The sequence below is a fragment of the Chrysemys picta genome, chromosome 1, assembly GCF_011386835.1.
Source record: "Chrysemys picta bellii isolate R12L10 chromosome 1, ASM1138683v2, whole genome shotgun sequence".
Classification (NCBI taxonomy): Eukaryota; Metazoa; Chordata; order Testudines; family Emydidae; genus Chrysemys; species Chrysemys picta.
In genome coordinates, this window is record NC_088791.1 from 213,965,368 (window position 1) to 213,979,894 (window position 14,527).

Genomic DNA, 14,527 nt, shown 5'->3' on the forward strand with positions numbered 1-14,527 from the left:
AAATTTTTTCCTTACTCTCCTTGAGTCTCTGAAGTAGGGCTCTTTTGGGTAAGTTCATTCCTGCCATTTTCTTCTGCTGCCTGATGTTAAATGGACAACACATATGTTGGCTCGATCAATAATAGAGCTGGCTGGAGAATGACAGTTCCATTTTGTGACAATTTTCAAGGTTTAGAAATTTTTCATTCTGTGTTTGGGGAGAAAAAGCAAAACATTTCACAAAATTGAATTGTGTTGAAATCCATTTTCAGATCAAAAGTCAGGTTTTAGATTCCTCTCTCTTTCTTTCTCTTGTTTCTTTGTATTTGCACCGATTGGTTGACTCTTGCAGTGAGCACTGCCTCACTGCATGCTGTGCAGTAACATCCAGCTTTCAGAAAACATACTTGAGGGGAAAACTTTTACATAATTGTTAAAAACTGTGTTTCCCCCTCCTTGCAGTATCATATGCAGAACAGGAATTCCTCCACTTACTCAGTTTGTTATTGAGTCAGAAAGGAATGAGGATGATAAAAGCCTTAAGCAACCAACAAACAAGCAATGATTGCTGCAATCCAGCAAAACAAGAAAGGAAAGGAAATAACAATATCAATATGCCAACCATGCATCTTACCTCAGGCTGTGTCTGTCCTTTTCAGTTCCATTCATTGCAGAAAGGACTCATATATGCGGACAAAGGTGATGCTCAGTTGCTTCGTATTTAAGTTATAAGAAGCCATTTGGTATTATATTTTAATTATGAAGACCCATACAATTTTAAAGCCATTTATATTGCTTATGTATTTCTGCTCAGTCATGATCTTCTTAGCTTCACACCAGTACGTTTAAATGGATGGGGTGACTGTTCTGCAAGTACAGATATATATGTGACATCTTTTCATTTGTGTGAGAAGCTATAAAGATAAGTACAAGTGTAACGCTGCTGGGGAAATTCCTCCAACCAGACTGCATTTCCACTACATTCTACTTTGTCTCAAAAATACTCTGGGACATTCAAAGTATTTGGCATACATCTAGAATTGCACTATTTCAGTTCTACCTAAAATATTGTTTAAAACACATGACGTCAATTCAAACATTAGAAAAAAGCATCTAATTTTCTGTGTCTAATTTTACCTGCCTTAAGTGCCCCACCATGGGCATTATTGCAAAGTGATTGTCCTTGATCTCCTGACCATCAGCCCAGAAAAGTTATGGAGCCTAAAACAGCTTGTGGTAAATTGCTCTGTTAACATGGAATGAAAAATCTATTACAGATACGCAAAGATAGGCATATTTTTTAAACAAACTGACTCCTTTGCAACACTGTTGGAAGAGACAACAATAGTTGAGTGAGCATGATGATTAAAGTATCTTTTTCACCTGCAGAAATGCTCCCTCCTAGTATCAGAGTATCCCACATCTGTGTCTAAAATGTGGGAAGAGGTGCAATGTTATGCTATGCTGTATCTGTTCTCTGGGGGCCAAATCCTCACGTCCTTGCTTTGTTTTCACTTAGTCTTTACTCCAGCCTCACAGTTTGGCCTGAGAGTGAGGACTGAATAAAAACAGACTAAGGTCCCCTGTATCTGTACCAGGATGATCAGAGAATGTCAGGTTCCCTGATTTTTTTCAACCCAGCACTTCTCAACACTAAAACTCATTTTTTTTTTAAAAGTACTACTAGCTACAAAATATCTGAATGGTGAAATTCTCTCACAATCACAGTTGGAGAAGTTTATAGTGAACACGGGTCATGCTGGGATCTCTCACTTTGACCCCAAATGATATTCTTCTATAAAAGGAGAGGGAGCCACATCAGGAAGCAGTAGATATAAAATCAATAGCACCTGCAGTGTTTATAGCAAGGTCACTTTCCATATGTTATTCTATGTCTAAGCAACAGCAGCAACTATCATTAGGAAACTATGCCCATGGGCAGTCCTAGGGCTTGGGTTGAGGTTACCTACTCATTCAGTAAATGCGTCAAGCTAGCAATATTTCACCTAAATGGGGAAGAATAAGGCATATGAATATTTCGGAGCCAATGTGACTAGTGTGAAGTTTGTACTGCTATCTATGTGGTAATTATCAAAATGGAACTTTTCAGAGTTTGACATTGTAAAGCAATAAAACAGGCTCCATAGATAAAAATGCAGGCAGTACAATTTAAGATCATCCAGAGGATTTATTAGACCTCAGTGAATCTTAAAAGAAGGACTGACTTTAGAAACCTATTGGAAATGTAGTAATAAGGGAATGCTAATTGGCTTGTTATGGGGTTGCTCAAGAGTTCAGCTGTTCAAGCCAGGTGTCTTCTCTGGACTTGAACAGAATTTTGTGAAAGTTCCATTATAAAATACAACTCACCTGCATTCATTAGGTGGACTATATGGTGGATAGAAAGCTGACTAGATCGTCAGGCTCAACGAGTGGTGATCAATGGCTCCATGTCTAGTTGGCAGCCGGTATCAAGCGGAGTGCCCCAAGGGTCGGTCCTAGGGCCGGTTTTGTTCAATATTTTCATTAATGATCTGGAGGATGACGTGGATTGCACCCTCAGCAAGTTTGCAAATGACACTAAAATGGGAGGAGTGGTAGATATGCTGGAGGGTAGGGATAGGATACAGAGGGATCTAGACAAATTAGAGGATTGGGCCAAAAGAAATCTGATGAGGTTCAACAAGGACAAGTGCAGAGTCCTGCACTTAGGAAGGAAGAATCCCATGCACTGCTACACACTAAGGACCGAGTGGCTAGGCAGCAGTTCTGCAGAATGAGAAGCTGAATATGAGTCAACAGTGTGCCCTTGTTGCCAAGAAGGTTAATGGCATTTTGGGCTGTATAAGTAGGAGCATTGCCAGCAGATTGAGGGACGTGGTCATGCCCCTCTAATCGGCATTGGTGAGGTCTCGTCTGGAGTACTGTGTCCAGTTTTGAGCCCCACATTACAAGAAAGATGTGGAAAAATTGGAAAGAGTCCAGTGGAGGGCAACAAAAATGATTAGGGGGCCGGAGCACATGACTTATGAGGAGAGGCTGAGGGAACTGGCATTGTTTAGTCTGCAGAAGAGAAGAATGAGGGGGGATTTGATAGCTGCTTTCAACTACCTGAAATGGGGTTCCAAAGAGGATGGATCTAGACTATTCTCAGTGGTACTAGATGATAGAACAAGGAGTAATGGTGTCAAGTTGCAGTGGGGGAGGTTTAGGTTTGATATTAGGAAAAAACTTTTTCACTAGGAGGGTGGTGAAGCACTGGAATGGGTTACCTAGGGAGGTGGTGGAATCTCCTTCCTTAGAGGTTTTTAAGGTCAGGCTTGACAAAGCCCTGGCTGGGATGATTTAGTTGGAGTTTAGGTCCTGCTTTGAGCAGTGGGTTGGACTAGATGACCTCCTGAGGTCCCTTCCAACCCTGATATTCTATGATTCATTAAAAACTCAAAGCAGCTGAGGTCTGTCAAAAATGTACTGCTGGTAACAAAACTTTGCAGTGAACCATGGCCAAATTTATAGTTTCACATCAGTTTTGACGCAAAACCAGGTACAACTTGACCATTTTGACTCTTTTTGCTTTGGGTTATTAGGTTCATTCCAAGCCAGTAAGAACCTGAAACTCAAAACAAAATTCAGGGGTGTTGATCCAGTCAAATCAGACCGAAATAAAAGTTTCACACACACCCCAGTGAGCGAAAATCACTGGATTTTATATAGTTCTACTGCATAATTCAGAGTTTAGGATGAATTTATATTGGTCATACTTGGGGGTTAAACTCCCAGTAAACTCCCAATAAACTCCCAGTTTATTTTTCTACATTGATGTAAGAAGCTAATTTTTTGAAAGGTACTAGCTACCAAGTAAATGGCTTATTCAAGAGCTGGAGAGAGACAGCAAACACTTTCTTGTGGATATTCCCTTGAATTTTTAATATAAATTGACTTTGCCCCTTTTGCGTCCCACTTTACCCAAATACTGGTGGGGCAAGGAAACATGGACCATTTGCTTCAGTAGTGGCCTTTTGGTTGCCTTGGATGTAGGTCCAGTTCAGGCTTAATCTACCACTGAATATGAATGTTCATGGCAAGTGAATTTCAAAGTCACATGTATGAGTATTCACAAACTGAATTTTGAATTTGCACATGTGAGTGTTACTTCGGAAGTGCTTGGGTTCTCAGCCAATCAACGAAGAAGAAATAATCATGTGACTCATCTGACCAATCATAGCTAACCAATATAGTGAAAAAAACAAATATTCAATACTTGTCAGAAAGCAGTTTTTGTGATTAATCCAGAGTTAATCTCCCCCCTAGAATGTGTTAGATAACTTTGAGGAATAAATTTGAGGAAAGTGTGATCTTCTCTTAAATATTTAATAGTCAGAAAAAGTAGCTAATTTATCTAATATTCTATTGTTTATTGATTATTCATTCAGTTCTAATAGATGGAAAAGCCCTATTCCCCCTCTCTTTCTCCCTCCCCCCCCCCCAATAAATCACTGTAGCACAACTGGTTGGGAATAGCTAAGTATAAAAAAATATCACATTTAATACAAGGCTGAACAACCGTTTCTGTTTGATGTATGCATGAGTAGTCCCATAGGAACCCACCCTACCTGATTTTCAGCTACTTTTATTTTCAGCTTTGTGTGGGTGTTTTAAAAATGAAGGTTCAGTAGTATCTTATGGTGATCTTAGTCTTCTGCAGTAATTGCTAATTCAGAGCTGCACATGCTCAGTAGTGCTGATTATCCAGCTATATGAGGTTCACATTTTGTCTTGTACCATCTGTGTATGTGGTTATGGGTGTTTATTTGTTGTCTTCCTGCTTCCTGCTTCCTGCTCCTGTTTTGTTTCCTGCTCCCTGACCTCAGCATTCCTGTTCCTGTTTAAGGCTATGTGTAGGTGCATAGCATTGGGTGTGTGCAGCTTCTCAAGGTCCGTTGCTACATAACAGTCCGAACAGCAGTTATGTTTTATTCAGACAGTTGCCGACCTAACCGGTTCATGGTTATTACATGTTTTGATTGACAACCTACCTGCATTTCTTGTTTCCTTTTTTGTGTTTTTGACTTGCTGTTCTGCGGTGCATCAGAGTGTAACAGTTGTGTTGTATTTTTTGTTTTTGCTCCGATTGTTTTGAAAGTAGGTTGTGCTATGGAGTTGGACATTTTTGCAGATTCTTTCCCCACGCAAGAGCCTAGTCAAACATTCTTACTGCTTTGTTTTCATGTGTTGTTCTAGCCTTTGCAGTGGAGGCTCACCCAGGGGGAGTGAGAAGATTTAGTGCTGCTGCTGCTACTTGCCATGATAGTGGCAAGTATGGAATATGGAGATGGGGAGAGAAAACTAGGACGTGGCCCAGAGCAAGTGTTTCTAAGGTCCCTATAGTTTTTGGCTTACTCCACCTTACTCATCCAAACTCCTATCAATGTCTGTGGAAGTTTAACTGAGTAAAGGCCGAGTAATGACTCAGGGCTTGGTCCCAAAAACCCTTAGGTACATGGACCAATGGACTACCCTTGTGAATAAAGTTACTCACATGCTTGGTCCCAAAAACCCTTAGGTACATGGACCAATGGACTACCCTTGTGAATAAAGTTACTCACATGCATAATTCTTTGCAGGATGGAACCCTACATGAAAACTGAAAAAACATCAGCCCTGTGCATTTAATTTTCCTTGACCATGCAGGGAACATCAAAAAATTTAGGCATGGCCAGCGCTGGGCATAAAAGTCTGCCTCGTGACTCTTTGAAAATGGCTTTGGCACTTAGATGAAATGTAAAGGCACCAGCGTTAATGTTTTAAAGGACAAGTGAGGGGACTAAATTAACCTTGAAAATTCGGATCTATACAAATAAATGCAAAGTGAATATTTCCAGTTAAGGTATTTGTTCCCTTAAATGGTAGCTTAATTATATTTAAGACTATCTGTAATTTAGAGGGTGTTTTTTCCATATTTTTTCCTAAATGTGGTTCAGCAGAAAATCTCTGTATGTGTCTTTGGGATGATGCTATAAAAACTATACAGAATCAATATAAAACAAAAGCTGTTAAGCAACAGTCACAAGTTTTCCACAGCTCCAAAAGCAGAGGTTATCAATTCCCTTATTCACCAGTGATGGAGAGAACTTTCCCTGGTACAGTGAATGATATGGACTTGTAAAGCCAGAAAACAAATTTTGAAAGGTGCTGGGGGTGGATGGTTTGAGTAGTTCAGACTAGTAAGTACAAGTTTGTTCTTGTTCAGTTACGATAAAAAAGCAGCACTATAGTGACACCAGAAATATAACTTGTACAGGCTTTTCTGTGACTCTTAAAGCCACATCCTCATAAGGAAGTTGGGGCAGAGAGTCTCCACACCAGTAACAGGCCCTGGAACCAGTCGTCTTGCATCAGTGTTGATGCAGACTCAGCACCTCCAGGTGTGATTTGAGTTCACACTGGGGTAACAATTTTGCTACATCCTTTGAAAGGATGCAACATGAATCCCCTTCATCCCCCGACTACATCAATCTTACGGCAACAGTCAGTATAGAAAAGGAGACAGAGCTAAGACCTGCCTAACTCCCTTTGGTGAGTCTAGCACTACTGGCACTACAGAGTCAATGTTTCCTTTGCACTTTGAAGAGTCACGGGATGTATGACAATTTACATCACCAGAGGAGCTGCCCTGTCGAGTACGAGGGCTTGGACTTCAGCTGTCCCTTGCTTAGGAGTATGAAAGGGTGAGAGCTCTTGGCACTGTCTCTCCAGTTTGTGCTCCCACTCAGGGTCTGCCATAATCTGTCTCTGAAAAGAATCAACCTAAAGGAGCTTGAGTATCTGTTAGTGCTCTAATAAAATGTTTATACCATTTTTCCATTTCATAAAAAAAAAAACCAACCACTCAGTGCCTTCACAATTTTATTGAGCATGTTATCAGGGCTGTATAAACACATTGTAATCTAAAGGTCTACATGAAGTCATAACATAGAAAACATAAGGATATTCTATTTTCCATCCTTAGGCTGCCATTCTAATTTAACAACACATGAGTTAACGCTGTACCTTGGTAGCCACTGCACATTAAAGATCTCTGTTGGCGTATATGGATAATAGATATTTTCATGCTATAGTTAGGAAAATAAGAAAGATCATTCTTATTAAATGTGGTTTTTTGCACCAAAAAACATAATATGAAGAATTAATTTACAGCCACTTGTGCAGTAATATGGGGAACTAAATTACAACTGCTACATATTTATTTGCCATTCTTTATGCTCTCAGAACAGTATAAATATTACCCGAAATACAGAGTTCCAACAAAGGGGTAATGTAAGCACTATGAGATCGCTATTATATTCTGCAATATTATTGCTAAGTTAAGCAGGTTTTAATTATTTGGCTCTAATCAAAGTGTAATGTATTGGGAGTATTGATTCTTTTTTATGTAAGGTATATGGTATAATGTTGGTGTCCTTAAACCTATTGAACACAAGTTCAGTTCTTAAATAAAATAAAATAAAATCTACATTAGCAATCGCAGAACTTTAACATGTTTATAATGTAACTCCCTTATAATACACTCAGCGCCCTGCAGGGTTCATTCACCTCTAATGCTAGGGCATTTAACTGAGCTATAGAAATGGCATGATAGGCACAGGCAGGTATTCTGAGAACGTATATATAACTCTGTTCTAGGTGTTGGCCAAGTGCCATCCTTAATGGGGTTCCTTTGGGTCCCAGAAATTAAGTACAGTGGTGAAGCAATGGGAGCTTGTTGCTGGGCTGTGTCACAGAAGACTGGAGTAGAGGAGAGAAGGGCCTCCACTGGGTGAGAATGAGATTAGTAAGAGACTAGCAACTCCTCTAGGACAGGCAGAGAAAGCAGCTAATAGAAGATGCAACGGAGTTGGCATACACAACTGAGACACTGGAAGCATGCACAGCTGTCCATCTGAAGCATCTTTTAATAAACCTAAGATTTCAATCACAAGCGTACTATGTCAAATAATAATAGCTAGTGAAACCAAATCCAAAGGACAGTGCTCTATGGAATATTAAACTATATTCTATATACATTTTCACAGGGTCATCTGGCCAAAGACTTAAGAACGTGTGTTCTCTGTGTCTGAAGAATTGGGGAATTCCAGGTAAGAAGCAGTACCCAACTGGTCTCTTTCACAACTTCCTCCTCCCTGACACAGAGGGAAAATTGGTATTGCTTGAGGCTGAGGTTGAATTTATTTGCAATTTCCTCCTTTTGTGTTGTAAATACTCGGGAAGGTTAGTTACTGCATGTTCTTTAGACAGCTGCAGTAGAGGGAGCCCTGGAAGTGTAGAACATATTCTTTACAAGGGCCCAGGAGAACTGGTGAAGATGGGCATTAGAGAGGAATCAACACAGATGCCTCTTGTATTCTGAAGGGATCCCTTTGTCAGTGTCCTAGCTTCTTCTTCTGAGAGAGGCAAATCACCTGTCCCATGCAAAAAATACAAAGGAAACTTCATTAGATGGAACTTGCGGGGTCGGCTCTTCCCCGTATGGGTTATTCCCATGTAGAAGTGCCTGACAGCCTCAGAAGATTTTGATATATTGTAATAACACTAACTTAATTGTCCTTAAAATCTTGAAAGTCCCCATTAGGATGTTAAAAGTAAGTATCTGTGAAATTTTGATGGCCAGATTTATAATGGAGCCTGGGGAGCTGGTGTTCGAGATTGCTTGCTCTCCATGCAAACAATATTGTATTTATTTTACTTCTTAGCTGCTTAGAACACAAATGTTTCAATGAAAACGTTGCAAACAAGAGTGGGGGAGGGAAAAAAAAGGCATTACGTATGTGTTCATTATCCAAAAGCTAACGCTGTGTATGCAGCTGTGTCCATCCTCAATCATTTATTAGTGCCTCAAGAAAAGGTATTGTATGCTATTTAGCTTAATTTCAGCTGCTATGTGCTGTGCTGCCTGCATTGTTCCAGCTCATCGTATACTTAGATGACTCATGGCGCATGTGGACATGGTGGTATTTAACATAATACATTTTCCCCTCTCTCCACAATCTACAATGTAGAGTACTGTTCACAATTAGCATTTTAGCACTTTTGAGTCCAGCATGAAGTGTATTCATGGAAACAACAATCAGTTTTATTTTTCAGATTTGACTAAACAGAATACAGCCAATAGCAGGTATTATATGATGTGAACTAGTGTCTTTTAACATCCATTGATAGTTAAGTGTGGCTGTTATGTACACTGCTAGGGTTTATAGAACCAGTCTTAGCTCTTTCTATGGTATGTAATTATACTGAGTTAGATGCACCCTGACTTGATGCTTGGTTCTTTGGTCATATGCCAAGAAGCAGGGGTACTTGGAGAATGTTGTGGTATTTGAAAATGGTCATAACCTGCTTTATGTCAGAGGACCTAAAGGAGGCAGAATAGCCTGAAAGTGGACAATGCTGGCTGAGTAAGGAGCATGGCTAGGGTGGTTGGCATGTGAATTAATTCAGTTATTTTGCTACAACCTCTGACAGCTTGGCTTTCTAAAGCTGCCCTTCTTTGGCATAGTCCTCAAAGGATGGCAGGGCTGGAAACACCATCTGTGCTCCCTTGGAGGTGAGGAAATGAGGGGACTGCTGGCAGCAAATGTAGGTGTTTTGACTGGTGAAAGAGTATTCTAGAAAAATGAAAAGTGTCCCAGAAAATATTATGAAAGGAAGAAAGGGGGTGGGGAGATGAAACAGAAAGACAAATTAAGAGAGAGGGAGATGAAGGAGGGGAAACAAAAGTCTTGGAGGGAAGAGAACAAAAGAGTAGGGTCTGATTCTGCACCCACTGAAGTCAGTAGCAAAGCGCCGTTTGATTCCAGTGGTGTAGAAACAAGTCCTAAATGAGAGAGACGGTGGCAGATGAGGGAGAGGAAGAAGAAAGCAGAAATTATGGTTCATGTGGAGCAAAAGCTGTTGTGAAGGTGGAAGTCTGATATTTACCTCACCTTTAGTTCCTCCTTCGTTTGCTTGTGAATTAGTCAAACAAATTCCTGTTGAGCTGAAATGTTCCATGCTTGGTCTCAAGATATTATTCCAGAAGGAATTGGAAGATTTAGAAATTACACAGTAGCAGTTACCCTCATAATTCAGGGTTGGGAAAAGGGTGCATAGGCTTTGCAGAGCTGTGTCTTGTCTCGGACAAGCCTTAAGGTGATTTTAAGGATCTTTACAACATTATGATTTTGCTTTTGGCCTATTCATTATAACAGGCTAGCTAAATAACTGCAGCCAGATAAATATATTGAGATGATTCATTTCACTTAGAAAACTAACTTGGAGCAAGAACGCAGTACCAAAGGCAGCATTGGAGTTACCAAAACAATTAATGTGGAATTAAAACCCTATAGTGATTCAAACATAAAATCTGAAAATCATTTACAGCAGGCTAAAAAAATGGGGAGGGGGAATCAATTCACTCAGAAATGGAACAATAAATTAAAATTGGTGTGTCTGCCTGAAAGAGTTGCATACACTGATGTGTGTTTGTTGCAGGGACCAACAAAATGTTTTTAATCTGCATTGTACAATTCCAAATAAAAAAGTGCCAGAGGTCAGAAGATCTTTAGGGTATACATTTCCTACACATACATGCTTGTGCGTGCATATACACATAGGATTTGATTTTACTTCTGGGTCTAGTCACTTCACATGTTGCTAGTGGAATGTTTAAATGTTTGTTGATAACTGGTCTCTAGTGGACAATTGCTTTCTCTAGTTCATGTGGGTGTGCATGGGGGAGGCTCTCGGGGATGTGGGTGAGGAGGGAGTCCTCCTCACACATTATCCCAGAGAGCAACAGCAGAACTATTCCACATGTCTCAGAAATCTGTGTGTGGAAAAATGAGAGTATGACCAATGGAGCCACATTGCCACTGCAGATATACATAACATAAGAACAGCCATACTGGGTCAGACCAAAGGTCCAGCTAGCCCAGTATGCGGTCTTCCATCAGTGGCCAATGCCAGGTGCCCCAGAGGGAATTAGCAGAACAGGTAATCATCAAGTGGTCCATCCCCTGATGCCCATTCCCAGCTTCTGGTAAATAGAGACTAGGGACACCATCCCTGCCCACCCTGGCTAATCGCCATTGATGGACCTATCCTCCATGAACTTATCTAGTTTTTTTTGAACCCTGTTATAATCTTGGCCTTCATGTTGTATCCTCTGGCAACGAGTTCCACAGGTTGACTCTGGGTTGTGTGAAGAAATACTTCCTTTTGTTTGTTTTAAACCTGCTGCCCATATTCCTCTTCCAGTAGTGTTTGGGGAACCCCCTTCCCTCCTACAAAAGAGCCTTTGACCTTGGGCATACAGAGTTTGCTAGCCCTTTGTTGGCATTGTCTCAGATCCTCACCCCACCTGGTGCATAGCAGAAGATGACCGGTTTCTCTGACCCAGAGCTCTCTGCGTTTGCTCTCAAGTTTTTTTGGAATCCAAAACGTAAGTGTTGCCTTTTCACTTTTAAAAGCTGCCAAATGATTAAACTATCATCATGCTGAAAAACTAGAGAAAGTATCCCCTCTATGCTATGGAAGTCTAGGGTGTCAGAATAAAAATTTCATATAAAACAAGAATGAAAAGGCTAAAATAAAAATGTAGTCCCTCAGCTATGAGAGTGCATTCATTTTGGGTATTAATTTTCCAGAATTATTTGAGTTGATGGTTGCACTGTCATTTGCAAAATAGCTTTGCTATTACAGTAATTCCAGTGGAAAGAGACATTAGTCTGTCTCATAATCTGCACACTGTGTGTGTGAGCACTACAGAGCATGTAGTTGAATAGGAAAATCATTACGTTTTCCTTTTACTTGTAATTCAAATAGAAATTAAACTCTGAGGCAACAATTTTTCATTAATGTAAGAACTTTTGGCCACAATGATTGGTTCTTTGGTTCTTTGATACTGAGTTGGAACTACTTATAAAGTCTAAGTTTCCTGCTCAAATCTCTCTCTCTCTCTCTCTCTTTCCCTCCTGCCCCCTAAATGAGAGTTTCTAAGTGACCAAAAAACAAAGGGCAACTTTCATCCTTACATTTCCAAGCTATCTGGATTTTTCCTATGGATAATGGAAAAAACCGTAATGGCTGAGAATTCTTTGGAACTAGTAAAATTATAACCATTCTCCTTCATTTCCTGAGTTATGAGCTCATTTATCATTTGTATTTGATAGTATCCATGTCATTATGCTCCTCTGGTTTGTCTTGCCTTTATGACCATTAATTAATGGCTTATAGTTCTAATTTATAGTCTTCAAGAGATCTATTGATGGGTGTTCTGCTGGGTCTATTTTATGTCTACTTCCTTTTTCTCTGTATCACATCTTATCAATATTTTATATGCAAATGATACACAGGTCAACATACTAAATATTATATTTTCTGAAGTTGTTAATCTCCACATCTCTTGCTGTATGAGTGACATCCCCAACTATTTATATGTAACATTTTATTATTAAGCATGGTTTATAAAGATATCCATTATTTTTGACCCATTACTTGACTCATACCTAGAGTTAAATTTTTCTTTCATCTCAACTGTTCATATGATACATAGCTGGGTGTAATCCTGAACCCTAAGTGGTCATTACATCTCCATACTGATTCCAAAGTTAAGACGCGATTACATCATTTATTGAATATACTTAAAAAGTATTCCTATTTTGCCTATTTGATGACTGCTACAACCAAAAGCTTGATGCATGCCCTGGTTCTTTCCATAATGTATTATTCTAATAGCCTCATGACTAATAGGATCTACCCTGTTCATATTAGAACATATTTGTAGTCAAGCAACTTGTTCTTTCATTGCTACCATACTCCATTTCTAAAATGTATTCACTGGCTTCCTGTTTTCTATTTGTTTAATCTGATTTATAATCTTGGCATTTAAGACCCTTCTTCACTCTGTAATGCTATCCTATCTACTTAACATGTTTCCCACATATCCAGTGTACAGTGACTCATAACTTGCACTTAATTTCTGGCTTGCCTCTAGCAGCTACACTTTTTACCATCTGCCAACTCTAAATATTGGGCTTTTGCCTATGTTGTTTTGTTGTGATGGAACTGTCTACTTTGCAAGATTCACACTAGAGACTGGTTCCAAAATTCACAATGCATTATTTTTCTAGGGCCATATTCTGTCTTAATATATAGTCATTCAAAATGACAATAAATACTCATTGGGCCAGGGAAAGAGATTGAAATTGACTTTATATCCTGGTAATAGGACACTCACTTGGGAGACCTGAGTTCACATCCCTGCTCCAATTACTTTATTAGTTATAAAAAGTAGAACAGTATTAATAGAAGAGATGGTGAGTGACCCACATCAGAGTAGTCCAGTGGTTAGGGAACTCTTGTGCAATCTGGGAAACCCAAGTTCAAATTTCTTCTACACATCAGGCAGGAAGGAGAAATGAATCTAGCTCTTCCATATCCTAAGTAAGTGCTCAAACCACTAGCTAAAGGTACTAGGGAGGCCTTTGCCACCCATTTCAGGTAAAACAAAACATGTTTCATTCAACTTGATTTTTTTTTTCCTTGCCAAAATAGTTTGCAATTTTTCTATATGGGTTAAAAGAACCAATTTTTTTTTTTTTTGGAACTACCAGTGAACTGAAAAATCATTTAGTCACTCAGCTCTCCCTATAAGGCTATTTCCCCCCTTTCTAATTTCTAATCCTATTGCAGCAAAGATTGAAAGGCTGTTGCACTAAATTTGTTGTCATTCAAATCTGAAGTCTCAGAAGTAGTCCTGTAAAGTCTCATGACTGTTGATCATTCCAGATTCTGCCCAGTACTTTTCAGAAAATTCGGAAACCTTATTTTATTTTCATCCTTGGATTGTAAATGTGGCTTGTACAAAACAGTGGAATTTACAGTTCAGTAGAATTGAAGTGTTAATTGTCTGGGGATTCATCATTAGTGAGGCAAACTACATACCCTTATTATAGACTATTGAGGCATCAAAGGTTTTGTTAAATTTCATCCTTACAAAACATCATCTATCAAAATGAAGTCACATAATCTCCACTGCTTTTAGAGCAAATGATTTTAGATTGATGCCTGGAAAATGAATGTGCAAACTGAAACAAGAATATTTATCTTCAGCCTCTACATCTCCTTTTCTGGAGGTATCCTTCCTCAAGCAGTTGGAGAAAAAAGCTGTTTCCCTCTTTCTTCTTGTCCATAAGATCTACAGTTTTGAACACTGCTGTGTTCTTGGAGCAATGTTGTAGGTGATTTTTGTATGCAATATAGCATTGGGTCCTGGTAACTGGAAACTATTGTTCCATTGGAAACAACAGCAACCAGAGAACTCCAGAGACATTGTAATTACATGGCTATGCAATCTTCTGATTGACAGGCAAATAATGATTGCTAAAGGGCAGTTTAGTCTTCAAAGAGAATTGTGTTTACTTAGATAATGACTATTTTCAGAAGCAGGAGCAATCAAAAAGCCTTTCAGTTTGAAAATTTATTATGAGAGAGATTCTTTATTGTTGTTCCA